The 11440-nt window shown below is 41.0% G+C and overlaps 1 non-coding gene across 1 annotated transcript; it reads left to right on the top strand.

The window, feature by feature from the left end:
- The first annotated feature begins 4622 nt into the window (after positions 1–4622).
- LOC114108409 (U6 spliceosomal RNA) lies at positions 4623–4729 on the top strand. The gene has a single exon (XR_003585469.1). It is a non-coding gene; the product is annotated as a U6 spliceosomal RNA (small nuclear RNA).
- Positions 4730–11440: the final 6711 nt, after the last annotated feature.

The following is an 11440-nucleotide window of genomic DNA, read 5'->3' as shown; positions in this document are numbered from 1 at the left end:
TATCACGTGAGTCTTGTTTTCATCCACTCTAATGATCTCTGCCTTTGGAGAACAGGGACAGGACTAATAGATTTATTAATGAGTTAAGAAGGACAAGCATTAAGTATTTATAAAGGTTTGCCTTCACCTTCCATTAAAATCTGAATGCCCACTGTTAACCCAGTGGTTCTTAAAGTGTGGTTGATGGAGCCCTAAGGTTTCACAGAGACCCTTTAGGGATTGTGTGAGGACAAAAGTCATTTTCCTAATAGTGTTAGGTATTCTTTCCCTTTTTCACAATTATTACTATGGCTTGTAAGTGTCCTTCAAGGCCCATATGTTTTAACATACCAAGCCTTTAAGCTTGATCCCTAGTCTGTGGCGCCAAGGAGAGGTGGTAGAACATTTAAGAGAGAAGCCTAGTAGAAGTCCACTCACTGGGGGTATGCCCTTGATGGGTATATTGGAATCCCAGTCCCTTCCTCTCCCCCTCTCTTTCAGTTTTTAGATGCTATTTGGTAAACCGGCCTCCTCCATCACATTCTGTGCTGCCACAAGCCCAAAGCGACTGGGTCAAGTAATTCTGGACTGAAACTTTTGAAACCATGAGCCAAAATAAACCTCTCCTCCTTCTAAGGAGATATCTGAGGTATTTTGTCACAGTGACAGAAAACTAACACAACTGTCATGGCACTGATAATGCAGAAGCATTAGTGGGTAAAACTGCTGGGACTTCAGCAAAAATCAAAGCAATGACACCAAGCCTGTACTAGCAGTTATGTTATTTTATTCCCCACTCACATTAAAGCAAACAAAAGCCAGTTTCATTCAAGAGTATGCTTGATGAAATGTTAAAAAAATTATTAAATTTTAAATTTCTCGATCCTTGTGTATATGACTTTATATTTTCTAGGTGGCAAAATGGGACTACATTTTGGTTTTCTAGCAAAAATGTACTTGTATAATTGTAAGAGTTATGAGCAGCCAGGTGCAGAGGTGCACACCTGTTATATCAACTACTCAGGAGGCTGAGGCAGGAGAATCACAGCAGACATAACTCTTTTAATTAATTTTTATTAATTAACTTCCTGATACACATCTAGGACACTTTCTTTTTCTGATAGTTTTTGGCTGATTTCTATGAGTACTTCTTCATAAGAGAATTTCATAATTTCTTGGGAAGAACAAATTTCTCTACCATGATAGATCAAACTTTTTTTTTACAGTTTCCACATACCCCACACCCAAATTCCCCTACTGCTAATATCTTATGTTATTATAAACTTGTCACAATTATAAACCAATACTAATATGTTATTCACTGAAGTCCACACTTGCTTAGATATCCTTGGTTTTTAATCTAGTATCTAGTGTCATTTTTCTGTCCCAGGATCCCATCAAGAACACATCATAATTCGGCCGTCTCTTTAGGTAACTCTGAATTGCAACATTTTTTTTAAGGCAGTTTTTTTGTTTGTTTGTTTTGTATTTGATGACCTTGGCAATTCTGAATTGTACTGGTTAGGAAATTCACATGTCTTTTGATTGAAAATTGTGTTTTCATTATTAGACTGGGGTTATGGGTTTTGGTGTTTGTTTGTAGAGGAAAAACAGAGGTAAAGTGTCATTTTCACCACATCTTATAAAAGCACATATAGTCAACATGATTTAGCAAGTTGATGTTGACCTTGATCACCCGGATAACCTTGATCACCTGATCAGGTTTCTCTACACTTAAAGAATGAGAAGTTATGTTTCACCTCTCTGAGGATGAAATATCTATAAAAATTATTTGGGAATTCTTCAGAATGGGAGATTTGTCTATTTATCCCAAATTTATTTATTTACTCAATCACTTATTTACAGCAGTATAGACTCATGGGTATTCACTTTGTACATTGAGTTATATTAAAATACTACTTTATTTTGTTGCCCAGATTTGTCCATTGGGAACCCTTCACTTGAGTTCCTGTGTCTCTCTGATGTGTTTTTTGTTTTATTTTGTTGTTTGGTGTTTTCAAGTATAAGATGTTCATCTTATGTATTCTCTACCACAATTCTGGAATCAGCTGTTTCTCCAAGGATCCCTGGTTCCTTTTATTTGAAAACGGAATAGGAACACAGATCTATTCATTTCCTTCTCCTATTTTTACATTGGGTTACTTTCTTTCTTATCAATTTGCAGTATCTCTTTATACATTTTGTTTATACATTATAAATGTTTCCAGAATTTTAACTTTATCCTACAGAAGTAACAACATGACCACAGAATTATTTGTTTCAGCAAAAAAGGAAAGAATGAATATATATGTGTGTGTGTGTGTGTGTGTGTGTGTGTGTGTATATATATAAAATATGTAATAGTGCATCCATAAAACACTATTAATCCATTTTTTTTAATGAAGTAGTTCTAAATTACTTTAAAAGATGTCTACAGGATAATTTTGAGTTAAAATGAGTTGAAAAAAACAGTACAATCCTAATTACACGCACATATTTCACACACAACACACACATATTTAAGGAAACAATGTGAATGGATATATATTGAACAATTCTAAAAGGTAGAATGTGAAGAGGAAAAGAGGAGTTTATATTTTACTTTATGCTTTTTTTTTTACTTTTTATAGTATTTGAATGTTAAAAGACTTTCACTTTTGCAGAGTAAAAACATTTAAGTGTGTGTGTGTGTGTGTGTGTGTGTTAAGAAAATAGATTGATTAAAATCAGCTGCTCCTGTGAAATTTCACTGTGGTTTTGATCTCAGCATCTCCACAAGAGGCACTGCTGCCACCTTGTGGTGCAATGCTACCATGGAAAACCACCTACCTAAGCATTTCTGGACCTCAGTACCCTTGCCACTTGGGGCAGGCTAATCCTTTGTTGTAGGGGATGTACCATGCCTTGTAGGATGTTTGACAGTATCCCTGGGCTCTATCCTCTAGATACCAGTAGTATTCTCTCCCCTGAGTTGTGACAACCAAAATTGTCTCCAGTGGGACATATTGGAGGTGAATTGGAAATAACACAATATTTTCCAAACAGCCAATTGTATTACAGTCTTTATTATACAATTCTTCCTTTCCTCACTGAATTGTAATGTGAACTCAAAAATCATTCATATTGCTGGCAACATCATTCTTTTAAGAGGCTGACAGTCTCATGAGTGCAAGGTATATAAACAAAATGTATTCATTCACTTTCAAAAATATCACAACAGAAAGTCTTTACATGATAATTTTCTAATGTTTGACTTGTTTCTTTTTTGGTGGAATAAGTGATCTCTATCCCCTGGGTATTCTCAAATAGATTTCTTTTCATAGCTTTGGGATATTCTGAGATTCAAAATTTTTAAAAATATTTATTTTTTAGTTGTAGTTGAACACAATACCTTTATTTTATTTATTTATTTTTATGTGGTGCTGAGGATCAAACCCAGGGCCTCACACGCACTAGGCAAGCACTCTTACCACTGATCCACAACCACAGCCCAAATATTACTACTTTCATTTCAGGGAGCTGCTTAAAAGGACTTAAAAATGCAAAATGAATGAATAGGGCCTTCCCAATCTCTCCCAACCAGACACACTTTCTCACTGTCCTCTGAATTCATACTGCATTTTCCTGTAGCACTTTATTATTAAGTAAGCCCTTAGTAAATCTGATTTGTACCACAGACTATGTACATCCTTTCTCCCTATAGGATTCTAAGCAGATGGAAGCAAGAAATGCCTCCTGTATTTTTGTCTATCTATACCAAAGTGAACAAATGGAACTTTGATTCTTACTCCACCACATTCTATGACTTATCCTCCCCAATTATTTGCTAAAGAGGCTCATCTTCCTCACCCTCTCTAGACTGATGGGAGAGGCTGCCAAGCCTCCTGATCATCACTGCTGATTCCACACAACTGAGGAACATCTGAACACCATCTTGATGGCAGTCCATCCCACCCATCTGATCCTGTCTTTTCAAACTATTACTGACAATCTTCCTGCTAAAAGTAAGAAACCTATTTGCTTCCGAAATTAAAATAAGATTTCAGGGAAGAGAGTAAAACCCACAGCTTACCTGGTATTTCCCTGTATGGTGAAGAGCAGCCATGGTTTCTTCCTCAAGATACCCTTTTGGGGTAAAGGGCAGGGTCCCAAATGGCAGAGCTTGAAGGAAAAAGTTAACAAAAGAACCAGTTATTTTTATATGTGTCAGATCTATTGCATTAGAAAAAGATACTTACAATAATATGTGCCTCAGACATTGGCTGTCATATGGTTTAAAGGATTTTACAGACATCTAAAGCTTCAAAGATAATCTCAGAGGGTAGAATGAATGTTAACTTAGGGAACATATGACCATTAATGGGGTTCAGGATCTGCATGAGCCACTGTTCTAAGAATGAGATTCCCTGTGATTAACCAAACAAACAAGAACAAAAAGTAACCCTTACTAATAGGGCTGGAGAAAAACTCTAGTCTCTGAGGTGACAGGCCAATTCATTGATCTGATCATTATATGTTATACAGAATTATTCAAATGTCACACTGTACTCTGTAAATATACAATTACTATGTCAAATTAAAAAAAATTAAAGACTGCCAGCCTCAACTCCTACATTCAAAAATGGAAAAACTGTCTTAACTTTGTACTCACTTCAAAAACACATATACACAAATTGGAAGGATACAGAGAAAATTAACATGACCCCTACTAAAGGATGCCATGCAGATTTGTGAAGTGTTCCATATTTTTTGTGTGTATTTCTCTTCCACAACATGGAAGCAACTTTAGCACAAGTAGACTGTGTAAATATTTCACTTTATTGTGGCTATATTTTTATCTTGCATTATTATGACTCTTAAATTTTATAGCAGCTTTAAACTTTACAATTCTATGGAATCTTTCATTGAATTTGGAATTTAATTATCTCACAATAAATGATTAATAATGTGTTTAAAAAGTTTTCTAACTTTATATAACAAGGAAAAGCCACAGAAGAAAAAGAAAAAGTAGTGCCCATTTTAGCAGTCAAAAATCACAGAGGTCTTCAGCCACCACATCCTAAGTATTCCAGGTCCAGGATAAGCCTGTGACCATCTATTATAATTTTAATATCTCCTTCAAAACTCACATTTAAATTTAAATGCTCTGATGACAGTATTAAGAGGTGGGACCTTTAAGAGATGATGTGGTTGTTATCAAAGAAATAGGATAGTTATTGCAGGAGCAGACTCCCAGTAAGAGGAAAAATTCAATCTCCATCCTCTATCTCATGTACTAGCGTTTCCTTCTGCCTTCCACCATGTGATGATGTACAAAGCGACCCGCATGAGATGCTGAAGAGATGGTGCTGCCAATCCTTGGACTTCCCAGCTTCCAGAACTGTGAGCCAAATAAATTGCTTTCAATGTAAATTACCGAGTCCATGGTATTCTGTTACAGCAGCAAAAAACAGAATAAGACACTATCTGTCCCACTACACACATGATCCACAAAGTTGCATTCAGTCAACTCACTCATCCTGCATCCTAAGCACTGTGTACCTGGGAAGATAGCAGGCCCAAAGCATTGTGAATCAATCAATGAATGATCCACTAATTCCCTATGTCTGATTCAATGCCCATCAAGGAATTTTCTGCTTATGTCTATTTCTCCGTTTTGATTTTTTGCCTACAAGGAGAAATACAAATAACTTTAAGATCATATTAACTTTAAGCAATTCTTTGAACTTATTTCTGGGTTGTAGGGTAACATGCTATCAATTTAATTCTATATATAATTCTGTATTTTCCTAATATTCTACAGTTTATTCTTTCTTTAATCTTCCCTCACGCTCTACTCCTCTCCCCCTACCTCCCATCCACAAAAGCAATAGTTAAATCCCCTTGTAGATTTGTTTGAGGAATCAATGTTTGTAGCCTTCGGTCATCATAAACAGCACAGTATTTCCCAATTTTGAAAAATCAGTGCCTCTTATAATCCTTTCTCATTACAACACTAGCATTGGAGGTTTCCTGCCTATTTTCAAATCCTGGTCCTGTGTAACCACAGCAAAGTTTCTTCTTGCTTCAGTTTCTTCACTTTAAAAAGGGGGGAAGGGGTGAGCAGGAATAATGGTATCTACCACATAGAATTGTTCATTAACACATATAAAGGGCCCAAACCAGTACCCAGTACAGAGTAAATATTCAGTAAAGGTCATTTAATTATCAGTTCATTATTATTCTCAATACCTTCTACACATCAACATTAATCAAGACTTTGTGCTTTCTTTCTATTCCTTGTTCTATGAAGACAAAAAGTATAATCAATATTTTGTGATACTCCCTAACCCCTACTTTCCCCCAAAATGCCTACCAGCTCCCTGTACTGGACAGTGGCAATCAGCAGTGGGTAAGGTGGAAATAGGAACTCATAAGTCCCAAGCCTTGAGAAACCAGAGGGGCTGAGGGCAGGATATTATGGGAAAGCCAGAAAGAATAAGGAATAAGGGCAGACTATGGAAGCCCCCTCCCCACCTGTGTGTGTGTGTGTGTGTGTGTGTGCGCGCGCGCGCTTAACCACTGAGACATAACCCCAGCCCTTTTTAAAAAATATTTTTAAAAAATATTTTTTAGAGATAGGGTCTCACTAATTTGCTGAGGCTGGCTTTGAATTTGCGATCCTCCTGCCTCAGCCTCCCGAGCCACTGGGATTACAGGCCTCCGCCACCACACCTGGTGTGAAAGCCCTTCTAATCTGGATCACCCCACTGTACTTCCTTAAATGAGAGAGTACTTTTTAAGAGGGAACTGAGAACCAGCCAAGAAGTAGTCCCTAATTCTTTCAGAACCAGGTAGCAGGTCCATGGACTCTGCAGATACAGATATGCCTGCCCTCATGAAAGGTTCAAAGGCCCAGAACTCCCCCATGTACTACCATGCCAAATCAAATCATCAGCTTCTCCCTGTCCACTTTCTTATCTCCACCCACAGTGTGACTTGCCGCCTCTCTCGTCTTTCAGAGAGGAAGCCAGTATAAAGAAAGAAAGTATACAAAGTAGGTATCTTATTTTCTTGGAGCTTCAATTAAAAAGTGAATGATATCAGAAAATTAATACCATTTATCAAGCACTCACCATTTACCAGGTGTTTTCCATAAATCACTTTTTATATATTATGAAAGAAGTAACTTGTCCAAGATTTCAGAGTTACCCACACACATTTTACAAGACGACTGTAAAGAAAAAGCAAATTATGTGTGTTCCTGTAAGATGCCCAGATAGTGGTAGAGTCCTCTCTCATATTTCTTACCTCTGTTCTGAAGTTTGTGGGCCCAATCCTCTATAATCACAGCCTTTGCAGCACCACTTGAGTATAGTAACCATTCCCAAGTCTTCCACTTCCTTTCTGAGAATTTCCACCATTCTCCCAGAAATTCTGGCAAAAGATTCTGGACTGAATATTTCTTTTTCTATTCTCTGAGATCCTGCTCAAAACAAATAGGGAGTCTGAAGCAGTATCTTTTGAGATAAGGCTAAATTTAAGAACTTCAAAGGTTGGAGTTGTAGCCCAGTGGTACAGCACTTGCCCACCATTTGTGAGGCACTGGGTTTGATCCTCAGCACTACATATAAATAAGTGAAATAAAGGTCCATGGACAACCAAAAAAATATTTGAAAAGAAAGAATGAACGAACGAACAGAAAACACTTAGTCTTCAGGAAGCCTCAATACCTTTACCCAGGGGTTCTGCAGAGAAAGACACCTAAGAATATAAGACAATTACAAAGGTAAGATACTGTAATCAACAAGCCCAATTAATACATAAGTGTAAGAAGGCCTGATGGAAAATGCCCTGCTGGGAATGAGGGCACCTGTATTCTATGTGCCAGTGGGTGACCCAGAACAAGGCACTTTTCCTTCCTGTATTTCAGTTTCTTTGTATGTGCAAATGATGAGATGGATGTCTACTACTGAAGTAACACAGCTTTCCACAAATGATTATGAATGATCTCCTACATTCAGCCCTTCCCACGTCTTTAAAAAACAAAACCAAACAAACAAATGTTCCACCACAGGGTAGTCTGCAGGGACACATGGGTGCACGCGGCTTGATCTCTGACCTGCCCCAAACACTGGGAGCCTCAGACTCTACTTGCCTCACCTTCCAGCCAGGCAGTATGGACCCTTAACCCATTTCTGAGCAAAGGACCCAGAGGTAACTCAGGATATGAAACACACATACCCCATTGTCAGGCACACACAAAACCCAGAGAAAACTCCAGGGGAGAAGGGGTGGGTCAAGGTGGCCAAGCCTACACGGACACCAACCCAGCTCCAGAAGAAGGGACTATGGTCAGATTAGTGGGCCTGGGGCGGGGTGGGGGGCCTGGGAACAGACCCAGTGAGAAAAGCCCAGCATCTGCTCCTTCCAGGTCCAGACACCAGGAGGGTATCTGCCGGGAAAGAGCGCAGCCAGCAAAAGGGATCGGAAGCGGAAGTCGGCGCAGAGGCTCCTGGGAAATGTAGTCCGGCTCCTCGGGCTGCCAGACCTGAACCGGCTGCGACCCCGCTGAGTTGAGACCTCGGTAACCCTCAGCTGTCTCTGAAGGCAGAGCGGAGCCCTCCTGTGGCCCCGAAAGCACAGATTGTAGTTGGCTGGCGGGAAAAGGCGGACTAGAGCCATTGGGAGCGTTTAGTGAACCATGAAGGACTATTCACAGTGTTTTAGGAGGAAAAGATAGGAAGTCAGAATTGTAGATTTTGTCCCTTGGGTCGCTGTCCACAGAATAAGCTGGACTGCAGCATTCCTTCAGAGTCTGCCACAATTTCGGTATTCTTCTTTTCCAGAATTCTGGATGATGCACCAAGCTCACGCGTTATGGTTGCCATTGCACACATCAGCTGGCCCATTCATTCTACAGCGGATCCCACCTTTTGCCCAGGACACGGACCTTTGATGGCTATCTGGGTTTCTGTCACTGAAGAACTGGGTTCTGATTCATGGAGAGGTGGGGCCTCCCTAGACCATCATTGCACCACCATGTTTATGTCTCTGCTCAGAAAAGTGTCCATTTATTTGTTATGTCCTGTTTCCTAGCCACTTTTATATTGACCATAGTCCTCCAAATACATAAGCGATTGGATTTTTGTGTGCCCAGGTTCAGTTAATTAAGGGTACATTCTGCATCCAGCTCCATGATGGTTCTACTGAGAAAACAATGAAGATAGTCGAATTCTTGGTCTCTTCTTTTTCTCTTCCGGAATCAGGAGACGTCTGCAGGACACATACAATTTTTTAGAATAGGCCCCAGTGTGCAACAGTCTATCACCATCAATTGGAGAAGCTGTACCTGAGTTCAGTCTATCCTGTCTTTACAACTGTGCTCTGGATCCTGTCTTTTAAAGCATTTTTCTGGCCAGAATGCTCTGGGAATCACAAAGATGCTACTGTACAGAAAGCAAAACTTCCAACTTGACATCCTTGTGCCAGAATTTCTGAAGAAATTCTGAAACCTCACCAGACATGGTGGCAAAAGCATGTAATTCCAGCAACTTGGAAGACTGAGGCATGAGGATTGTAAATTCCAGGCCAGCCTCAGCAACTTAACAAGACCCTCAGCAACTTAGCAAGACTCTGTCTCAAAATAAAAAATAAAAAGGACTGGGGATGTGGCTCAGTGGTTAAGTGCCCCTGAATTCAATCCCTAGTACAAAGGAAAAGAAATGCTGAAGCCTCTACAATTTTGGGTTCAGTGACGGAGATGGAAATCCCATAGGACACTCAACCAGCTGGGCTTCCCCTCTCCACCACAAGAAAAGCCCTAAAGTCTTCTGGAGTCTAATGATTTATTAAAAATGTTTGGAGTAGTAGATGAAACAGGAATAGCAAAGTGTTGATAGTTGTTGACTATGACTAACTGTCATAATGACAGATAAATGAAAATTCATTATGCCTTGCCCTCCACTGTTGTGTATGTTTGAAAATTTTCATGAAGTAATTTTCAACAATAAAAAGTTCATTAAAAAATAAGGCAGGTCATTTAGCTATAGAACAGGTAATTTCAGGCTGCCATTCGCCTGCGTCTCGCAGACAAATTACTCAGGCTCAGTGCTAAAGAACCCGTGGAAACTGCTTCTTGGAGTCTGCTCCTATCAGAACATACACTGAGCCCGGAGCAGCTGAATTCCGGCTCCCGGAACTGCTCTGGCCCAGGGCTAAAGAACCCGCGGAAACTGCTTCTCGGTCCGGGTCCTGCTGAATACTGTGGAGGTAAATACCAACTGAGCCCTCATAGGCAGTGGCAACAGGATTGAGACGGGGCTTGTGAGGGCCGGTCAGGACTCACCCATTGCTTTGGTCACCCGGCAAAGGGAACGAAATGCTGCCATTAGCATAGGATACCAACATGGCAGAGATCTGATGTCATCAGAAAGCGGCGGAGGAGAGAACTTCATCGATACCAGCGGCGACAGAAACAGTTGGTCTCCTGGTAAAGAAAGTGAGTCACAAACACCCGAGTCTCTCTCACTTTGTCATCAAGCCAGAGGGGCAGAGCAGAGCCGCCGCCCGAGCCCGCAAGGTAGGCAGACCTGCGACTGACCAGCAGAACAGGCCCAGCGGCCCGCCAGCGTGGTAGTCACTTCACCCCAATTGGAGTAGGGGCAGAGCAGAGCTGCCACCCGTGCCCGGAACAGGCCCAGCGACCTGCCGGTGTGGTAGTCACAACACCCCAATTGGAGTAGGGGCAGAGCAGAGCTGCCACCCGCGCCCGCAAGGTAGGCAGACCTGCGACCGACCGGCGGAACAGGCCCAGGGGCCTGCCAGCGCGGCAGACGCGTCACCACATTTGGAGTAGGGGCTGAGCAGAGCCGCCGCCCATGCCTGCAAGGTAGGCAGACCTGTGACCCACCAGCAGAACAGGCCCAGGGGTCCACGGGCGTGGTATACACATCACACCAATTGGAGGAGGGGCAGAGCAGAGCCGCCGCCTGCGCCTGCAAGGTAGGCAGACCTGCGACCCACCGGCAGAACAGGCCCAGCGGCCCGTCAGCGTGGTAGACAGATCACCCCAATTGGAGGAGGAGCACAGCCACCGCCTGCCCCTGCAAGGGAGACTTTTCAACTATACAAGAGCAATATAAATATATAGGAGGAAAATTTCAAAAACACAACAGTTTCACCAAGCAGAAAGAAACGTGAGCAGTATGAAAAGACAAGGAAAGAAAGGACCACAAGCAATGCAGGTCAACTCAACTTTAGAAGAGGGAATAGCTGCAGCAGATGGAATGTCAGATAAAGAATTCAGGATATACATACTTCAGATGATCTGGAGTCTCAAGGAAGACATTAGACAGCAAAATCAGACAATGAAAGATCACTTCGACAATGAATTACATAAACAAATCCAAGAAGCAAAAGATCAACTATACAGGGAGATAGAGGTTATAAAAAACAAACAAACAGAAATCCTAGAAATGCA

The sequence above is a fragment of the Marmota flaviventris genome, chromosome 17 (assembly GCF_047511675.1).
Source record: "Marmota flaviventris isolate mMarFla1 chromosome 17, mMarFla1.hap1, whole genome shotgun sequence".
Lineage (NCBI taxonomy): Eukaryota > Metazoa > Chordata > Mammalia > Rodentia > Sciuridae > Marmota > Marmota flaviventris.
The sequence above is the reverse complement of the archived record's forward strand: the minus strand, read 5'-3'. Positions and strand labels throughout refer to the sequence as shown.